This window comes from Oncorhynchus tshawytscha, linkage group LG02, assembly GCF_018296145.1.
Source record: "Oncorhynchus tshawytscha isolate Ot180627B linkage group LG02, Otsh_v2.0, whole genome shotgun sequence".
Taxonomy (NCBI): Eukaryota; Metazoa; Chordata; class Actinopteri; order Salmoniformes; family Salmonidae; genus Oncorhynchus; species Oncorhynchus tshawytscha.
Window position 1 is genome coordinate 41,300,179 of NC_056430.1, and position 8,569 is coordinate 41,308,747.

The 8,569-nt window shown below is 41.2% G+C and overlaps 1 long non-coding RNA gene across 2 annotated transcripts; it reads left to right on the top strand.

The window, feature by feature from the left end:
- Positions 1-2,673: 2,673 nt before the first annotated feature.
- LOC112223186 lies at positions 2,674-4,289 on the top strand. Of its 2 annotated transcripts, none has more exons than XR_002949258.1 (3): positions 2,674-2,900; positions 3,852-3,919; positions 4,247-4,289. It is a non-coding gene; the product is annotated as an uncharacterized LOC112223186 (long non-coding RNA). The 2 variants fall into 2 exon arrangements; XR_002949259.1 differs by lacking the exon at positions 2,674-2,900 and adding an exon at positions 3,093-3,216.
- Positions 4,290-8,569: the final 4,280 nt, after the last annotated feature.

Consider the following 8,569-nt stretch of genomic DNA (forward strand, 5'->3'; position numbering starts at 1 on the left):
ATATCTACTGTGTGAAATACCACAGTGTGCCATCACAGCAGAAATATTTGTGACCTGTTGCCACAAGTAAAAGGCAACCAGTAAAGAACAAACACCATTGTAAATACAACTCGTGTTTATTTATTTTCCCTTTTGTACATTAACTATTTGCACATCGTTACAACACTGTATATAGACATGACATTTGAAATGTATTTATTCTTTTGGAACTTCTGTGAATGTAATGTTTACTGTTAATTTGTATTGTTTATTTCACTTTTGTTTATAATCTACTTCACTTGTAATGGCAATGTTAACATATGTTTCCCATGCCAATAAAGCCCTTGAAAGGGAGGAATAGGGCGAGAGGGAGGTCATAGCCGGAAATGCCATGCCCCAAGAGTCCCTAAGTGTAGGTATCCATGCCCCCAAGGGTGTAGGTATCTTACCAGCACAGGTCAGGAACAAAAATAGAGACAATGAATCTAAGACCCTTTTAAACATCCGAGTTGTTTGGATTCAAAATCTGAGTCGTTGACCAATAGCATTACTGTGAAGTTAACCTTCAATCAGATATCAGACCTTACAGTACAGGACGAAAAGACAACAACACCTACTCCTTTACAGAATGGGGGATGGTGAGATCAACACAGTGAAGGCTGAATTCCCGAGAAGAAAAACCTTTTGCATAGAGGGTTGATAAGTCACTTCGGGTGCTAGGCCGCCCTACAAAATCCTCCCTGGAACAGATCTGATTCTGCATCAGATAGAAGTGTTAAAAACCGGACGGCCAGCCCTGTAGTCACTAGACAATCTTCAGACCAGCAGTTCATGGTTCTAGCAGCATCACTTCAGTGGTGTCCATTTGCGTGGGACCATTGTCTACTGCTTTAGACATGCAAATGTCCTTAGGTAACACCTTTCTGCAAGCAAGCTAGAGAAGGAATGCTCTGTTCTTCCCTTGATATCAAAACACAGAACTGAAGGTACATCGCAAAATCACAGATTAATTCACATTTCACTGAACATGTCTGTTTATCTGATTGGATTGATCAATAGCAACTTCAGACGTAGTTTTATCAAAACAGTCAGATGAATATAAAATACATCAAAGCTCACTGCATCATATAAGAAAGAATATTTGAAATTAAAAACTCTCCTCCCTTTGAGAGATAATGGAATAGCCTTGAAAATGAGAAAATAAACAAAAGAACCAGACTTTAAATAATCAAGAACAATTCCTGAAGTTAAATCAGGACTTCAGGGCAACTGGTTTCACAAGCAAATTGAAAATGAAATGTATTAGCATCTCAGTATACAGCACCCAACATTAGCATACCAGTGGTGAAGGTTCTACGGCCATTTTGTTAGAAACAAGGCAATGACTTGACTCATAGCACACGCACATCTATACATACAGATAAGACTTTGCCATATGCACTTCGCAAATATTATGTGAGTAACAGGCGGCAGTTCCTTTTGTCTAGCAGTCTGTATACATAAAAAAAAGCACATTCTCAAAAGTAATCTACATCGCCATCACAAATGGATGTAGAAATGATTGAGTTGCAAGGGAAGAAATAATTAACAAATCATCGTCACATAATCAACATCCTACATTTTAGGAGAAAGCTCCTAATCTACTTTATGCTGCAAGTAGACTCGAGACGGTCGGTCCCTCTCTAAATCCCAACATCTCTGCATAGTAGAGAATGCTGAATTCCTGAGAAGACAAATGATTTTGCGTATAGTGTTGATGAGTCACTTCGGGGGCTGGGCAACCCTACAATAGCACACCAGAGATTGCAATAAACTGATCAAATAAAGACAGCCCTCCTACAAACCTATTTCACACCATACGCCTGCGGAATTTGCATGACAACTTTTCTTTCATTTTGATTTCGGCACAAATGGAAATGTGGCATTCACTCGACCATTGATTGATTTTTCAGCATTGTCTCAGAGAAGAGTTTGGCGTGCGACATTCATGTGCAGTTTCAAACCTGCTAGAGTTAACGGCAGGCGGACTAGCAATATTCACTGTTTTAATATAGATAAAAGCCTAAGCTGGAATGTGAAGCTAACTACAAGCTGGCTAGCATTAGAAAACCCAGAGTAGAACTAGCTTGCATCGTAGTATACCCCTCGGGACAGTCTGATTTCAATTGTCATACTTTGGACCCCCTCCTCTCTCATTTTTGGCTTGCTCCCCTGCCTCTCCTTTCTGATCCTAACCCAACATTCCCATTATCTGCCTCGGAGCAGATGGCTAGGCTAGAAGTAAGAGTATTTGGGTATTAGGGTTAAGTGATCAAGCTCCTACTTCCCCACCTGGCTTCCCAGCCTCCTGGGACCATGCTCTCTCTCTCCCCCTTGGACATCTTGGTTGATTGTGCTCAAACACAATCATCATTAAATAAAACACCCAATGACATCTGCACTCAACATAAACATAGAATGTCTTTAATGGGATATTCTTTGTAAAGAAAAAAAAATGGATCTACTGTTCTCGCAGTAACAGCTTAACTCTTCCATTGACGCAGTACACGCTGAGTGTACAAAACATTAATGACACCTGCTCTTTCCATGACATAGACTGACGAGGTGAATCCAGGTGAAAGCTATGATCCCTTATTGATGTCACTTGTTAAATCCACTTCAATCAGTGAAGGGGAGGAGACCGGTTAATGTCCACCACCCAAAGGACATCCAGCTAACTTGACACAACTGTGGGAAGCATCGGTGTCCATTTAGAGTTAATGCCCCAACGAATTTAGCCTGTTCTGAGGGCAAAAGGGGGGGGTGCAACTCAATATTAGGAAAGCATTCTTAGTGTTTTGTAAGCTCAGTGTATAGGGAAGAATCTCACGCAATCTATTCTGGGAGAAGGGATTCCAGTCCACAGACTAACTCCTTTCAAAGTAAGCGTCGACCAATGATGGTACTGTGGTTCACAGCAGATTCATGATAATGCATGTGCTCCAGTGGGCTGTGTGATGATCCAATCCCTCTTACAATGTCATAACGTCAAACTCCTCCCTCCTCTCGTCAGGCAGTTTGGCACACTTACATGCCAATTAACACACACTGCAGGCACACATTTTGTGGTTGGATTTCAAGTCTGCATTGGAATGATAAGGAGCATGTCCATGGCATTGAATTAGAGGGTTTAGGGGTTTGCCTGTTTTGTAAGTTCTGATCCATTCCATGTGTGACACATGGGCTGTAGCCAAGCCTGTAAGCATGATATGAGATGTATTTCTTATTGTCAACACAAAAGTAATGGTGACTGTTCTTATTTTCTATAATGCAGTTGGGATATGTGATTGATGATACATGTGATATGAGCTGAAGTGTGCCAATTTGCCGCTGCAGAGCACTAACAAAGGAAGTCGACTGATGAAATATCGTCGGTGGTAGATGAAAGCAGGACTGGCTGCAGGACAGACATTTGTATTTATTGAACATACTCCATTTATTGAAGGCTGTCACAACAACTTGACAGAAAGTGTATTCGGAAAATGTTAGATAAATGATTCAGAATGTATTTGGACAGTGAAGCTAAACACTTTAATTGGTTTCTATACTCCAGCATTTTGGGTTTGAGATCAAATGTTTCATTTGAGGCGACACTACAGAATGTAATCTTTTATTTGATAAAAAAAAAAATACATGTCTGTTTTACAGTTTAGAATTCATGACTTCTTCAAATGTAAAATTCTTAAGTATTTGGACAAATTCACTTATAGTGTATTAAAGTAGTAAAATGTTTAGTATTTGGTCCCATAATCCTAGCACACATTGACTACATAACGCTTGTGACTTTACAAACATTTTGGATGCATTCACAGCTTGTTTTGGTTGTGTTTCAGATTCTGTTTTGCCCAATAGGAAGTGAATGGTGAATAATGTAGTGTGGCCTTTCGGAGTCACATTTATTGTAAGTATGAATAGAATGTTTTTGAACACGTCTAAATTCATGTGGAAGATACAATTACTATGCATAATCATGAATTAATTGTGAATGATAAAAAGTGAGAAATAGGGAAAAATATCATAACAAACCCCCCCACTCTTCCCTTGTTACTGGTATTGGTGAGAGGTTAGCATGTTTTGTTGTAACCTCTGTAACTTTATTCATGATGCATTGTTTTTCTTAATCATGGCATTATCAGCATCTTATCTACTCACACTCACTATTAACAAGGTGTATGGTTTGTTTAAGTTTGCAATCATTGTTGTTTGTCTTTTTTAAAATTTTAACCAGGCAAGAGCAAATTCTTATTTACAATGAAGGCCTACCCCGGTGATGCTGGGCCAATTGTGCGCAGCCCTATGGGACTCCCGATCATGGCCGGATGTGATACAACCTTGAATCGAACCGGGGACTGTAGTGATGCCTCGTGCACTGAGATGTAGTGCCTTAGATTGCTGTGCCACCCGGGAGCCCTAGACATTTAAGTGCCTTCAGAAATGATTCACACCTGTTGACTTTTTCCACATTTTGTTTTGTTACAGCCTGGCCAACACACAATAGCCCATAATGTTACAGTGAAATTATTTTTTTCTAATGTTCTACAAATTAATTAAAAATGAAAAGCTGAAATGTCTTGAGTCAATAAGTATTCAACCACTTTGTTATGGCAAGCCTAAATAAGTTCAGGAGTAAAACTTTGCCTAACAAGAGTCACATATGTTGAATGGACTCACTCTGTGTGCAATAATAGTGAATACAAAGGTTTATGTTTGGGGCAAATCCAATAGAACACATTACTGAGTACCACTCTTCATATTTTCAACCATACTGGTGGCTGCATCATGTTATGGGTATGCTTACTCCGGGTTAACTTGATGGTAAAGCTAAAGCTCCTACATATTTCTGTACTGAAAAAAATATTACCACCTTTTAAAAACCATGTCTATCTTTATTTCCCAAACACAATTCAACACAATCACAATAGCTTTTTTTTGCATTTTAATCATATTAACCATCTCTTAGCACAGGCTTAACATATAACAAACACTTTGTATGTTTTTTTTAACACTGTTAACATAGACCAGGCCCTGTTCTTAACTCATATCACAGCGATAATGCATTACACCTGGGAAGAAAACACTTACATTTGCTCAACTTACCCCAAGGTGAACATTTTGACTATATTTAGCCCATAAAGCTACAATGATGCACTTTCATGTTAGGTTTAGGACCTTATATTGAAGCTTGTATAGAACAATCTTAAAAGTATCTACTTTGGTTTAGATACAAGCATCATAGAACCTCTAATGCAATACATTTATATAACTTGGTGAAAATCTGTTTTTGGACCTAACTTGCTTATCACACTTTCCATGTGATTTCTTCCTTCCAGACTCTGAGAAATTCAGATTTTTTGGTCAAATTATAAACATTTTGTATGGTTTCCTAGAAACAAGGATGGCTCAATTTACCCCACTGTACCCTACTGCCACCTCATGTAAAACATTTAATCTCAAATCCAAAATGCTGGTGTTTAGAGCCACATTTAAACGTTTTGCTTCACTGTCCAAATACATACGGAGGGGAGAGTCCAGTTTTAGACAATCTAAAAGTGGTCATATGTTAATAATTTTGTGGCTGGTTTCACTAACATTGATAGTAAGCAATGTTATTATAGAAAACAAAAACTGAAACTAAAATAAAAACTACAATTTTAAAATCAATTTTGTAAACTGAAATAAAAATAAAAACAAAAACATTTGGAAAACTAAAACTATACTGAAACTGTTACCTTTTGCTGCAAAACAAACTCATAAAATAAAAACCCACATAGATTATGATTAATTAGTTTTTTTCCCTATATTTCTGGGAATTTAAGCTTTTTTTCTAATGCTGACAGTAGATGGCGATGTTTAAAAGAGGCCTAGTTTGTGGATCACTATCACTAGCTATCAATAGCTAACAGGGAAGAAATCTGAGGGCGAGCACAGAACTTGGCTGGGCCAAGCTAGAGCAGCTTGTGACGTTGCTGGAGCCATTCAAAATTCATACTGACCACCTTCAAACTGACAGTCGCTGTCTGATGTGGTGCCGTGCCTTCTCAAACTTGACACTTGACAAAACAGTTGACACAGGTCCTCCTGAAGTCACTGTGTGAGCACTTCTCACATGCAGCTTGGCTGATGGACCCAAGTGTGTCTCTGGTACCTCGCTCAACAGAGATGGAGCCACTGATGAGGGAAGCAGAGTCTTTTGTACTTCAGTAAATCAGAGAGTACAGCCGTGGAGCAGCAGGACCGCAGAAAGATGCCAGGAGGATGAATGCAGCAAGCATTTCGACCACAGTGCTTCAGAAATATAGCTTCCTCACATTGAAGATTGTGTCTGAGGTCACTGTCCAGCCAGAGGGTCAACCTGGCAGAGAGCATTAAGTGCTCTGTGTGAGGTGAGGAAATACCTGGAATAGGTAAAGGGTGGCATGTTTACAGAGTCACCTCCAGTTCTGGCAGGCAAGGATGGCTGTTGATCAAATCAAACTTTATGTCACATGCGCCAAATACAACAAGTGTAGACCTTACCGTGAAACACTTACTTTACAAGCCTTTAACCATTTGATTTGATCCAAAGCTGTGCTGTGTGGCACTAGATCTGGTTTCTGCCACTGCATCCCAAGTGTTCTTAGAGAGAAAACAGAGAAACCGAAAGACCCCCTTTCTGTAACGCCATCTTCTTTAAGATAAACCACACACACAATCTGGCTGGCTGGGAACTGCTATATGGTTGTTGTGGCTGTTTTTATTAAACCTATTTGAAGGGATTAATCAGTGATACATAAGCATAACATGCCAGATGTGCCATGACTTCATTTGTAGGTGTTCCTCTTTCTGTCAGATAAAGTTACTTGATTCTTCTTACATCCACTACTGAAGTTAAAAAACATTGGATTGGTGGAAACATGGGCAAGAGTTTCCTTCCACCCTATTTCTTGCACCAGTCTAGGTGCTTATTCTTTTAAATCCAAGTCACAATAGGATTGATTTATAATTTAAATCTAACCAAACCTATGTCCTGGCCCATCACCATATGTATTACTTCTTCCCCAGTGGCAGGAAGTGACATCCCAAACTAGCAAACTGTCACGATTGTTTGAAGCATACTCGGACCAACGTGCAGCGTGATCTGTGTTCCACATCTTTATTTAGTGAAACGCACAAAACAATAAAACAAGAACGAAGATGCACTGGAGGCTCCTGCCCTGGAGCTGGAGGTTCCGGACCGTGGACCGTCGCAGGAGGTTCCGGACCGTGGACCATCGCAGGAAGCTCTGGACCGGGTACCGTCGCCTGAAGCTCTGGACTGGGGAGGCGCACTGGAGGCCTGATGCGTGGGGCCGGCACAAGTGGTACCGGACTGGTGACACGCACTTTAGGGCGAGTGCGGGGAGCAGGCACAGGACGTACCTGACTGGGAAGGCGCACTTGAGGGAGAGTGCGAGGAGCCGTCACAGGACGCACTGGACTGGGAAGACGCACTGGAGGCCTAGTGCGTGGAGCCGGCACAGGTGGCGCCAGACTGGTGACACGCACTTCAGGGCGAGTGCAGGGAGCAGGCACAGGATGTACCGGACTGGGGAGGTGCACTGGTGCGTATAGCGGGCATCAATTCTTGGGGCGTAGAGCTGGCACAGATGGTGCCGGGATGAGAAGGCGCTTTTCAACGCGCCTGTGCTGCAGCATACTCCTTTCCACAACCTCTCTCCGGTATCTCTCATTACCTTCTATCGACTCCCACACAGGCTCTGGCTCACTCCCCAATTCTGCCGACCACCCCAAATATGTTCGGGCTGTCTTTTCGGCTTTCTCTGTGGTTGCGAACCGCTTCGTCGTCGCTGTCCTCCCTTCTCTTCCTGCGTCTCCCGCCAAGGAAGGCGATCCTGTCCTATCAGGATTTCCTCCCAAGTCCAGTATCCCTTCCCGTCCAGAATCTCCTCCCAAGTCCATGTTACCCTCTCCTCCTGGGCACGCTGCTTGGTCCTGTTGTGGTGGGATATTCTGTCACGATCATTTGAAGCATACTTGGACCAACGTGCAGCGTGATCTGGGTTCCACATCTTTATTTAGTGAAAAGCACAAAACAATAAAGCAAGAACGAACCATGACGACAATGGAGTGCTGACATACAACTACCCATAAACAATATCCCACAAACCACAGGTGGAAAAAAAGACTACCTAAATATGATCCTCAATTAGAGACAACGATTACCAGCTGCCTCAAATTGGGAATCATACAAAATCACCAACATAGAAAAACAAAACTAGAACCCCACGTAGAAATAATAAACTAGACTAACCCTCAGTCACGCCCTGACCTACTCCACCATAGAAAATAAAGGCTCTCTATGGTCAGGACGTGACACAAACTATATGCCTACAACACAGAAATGGCTCCTAGCCTCCCACGCATAGGCTACTTTCTGTGCCTAACACTAAACCTGAAACTAAATAATAAAAAAAATGAAATAGAAACATTTTTATCAAACTGAAACTAAATAAAAACTAGTAAATCAACTATGAAAATCGAACTGGGATTGAAACAAAATTACCTTCAAAAG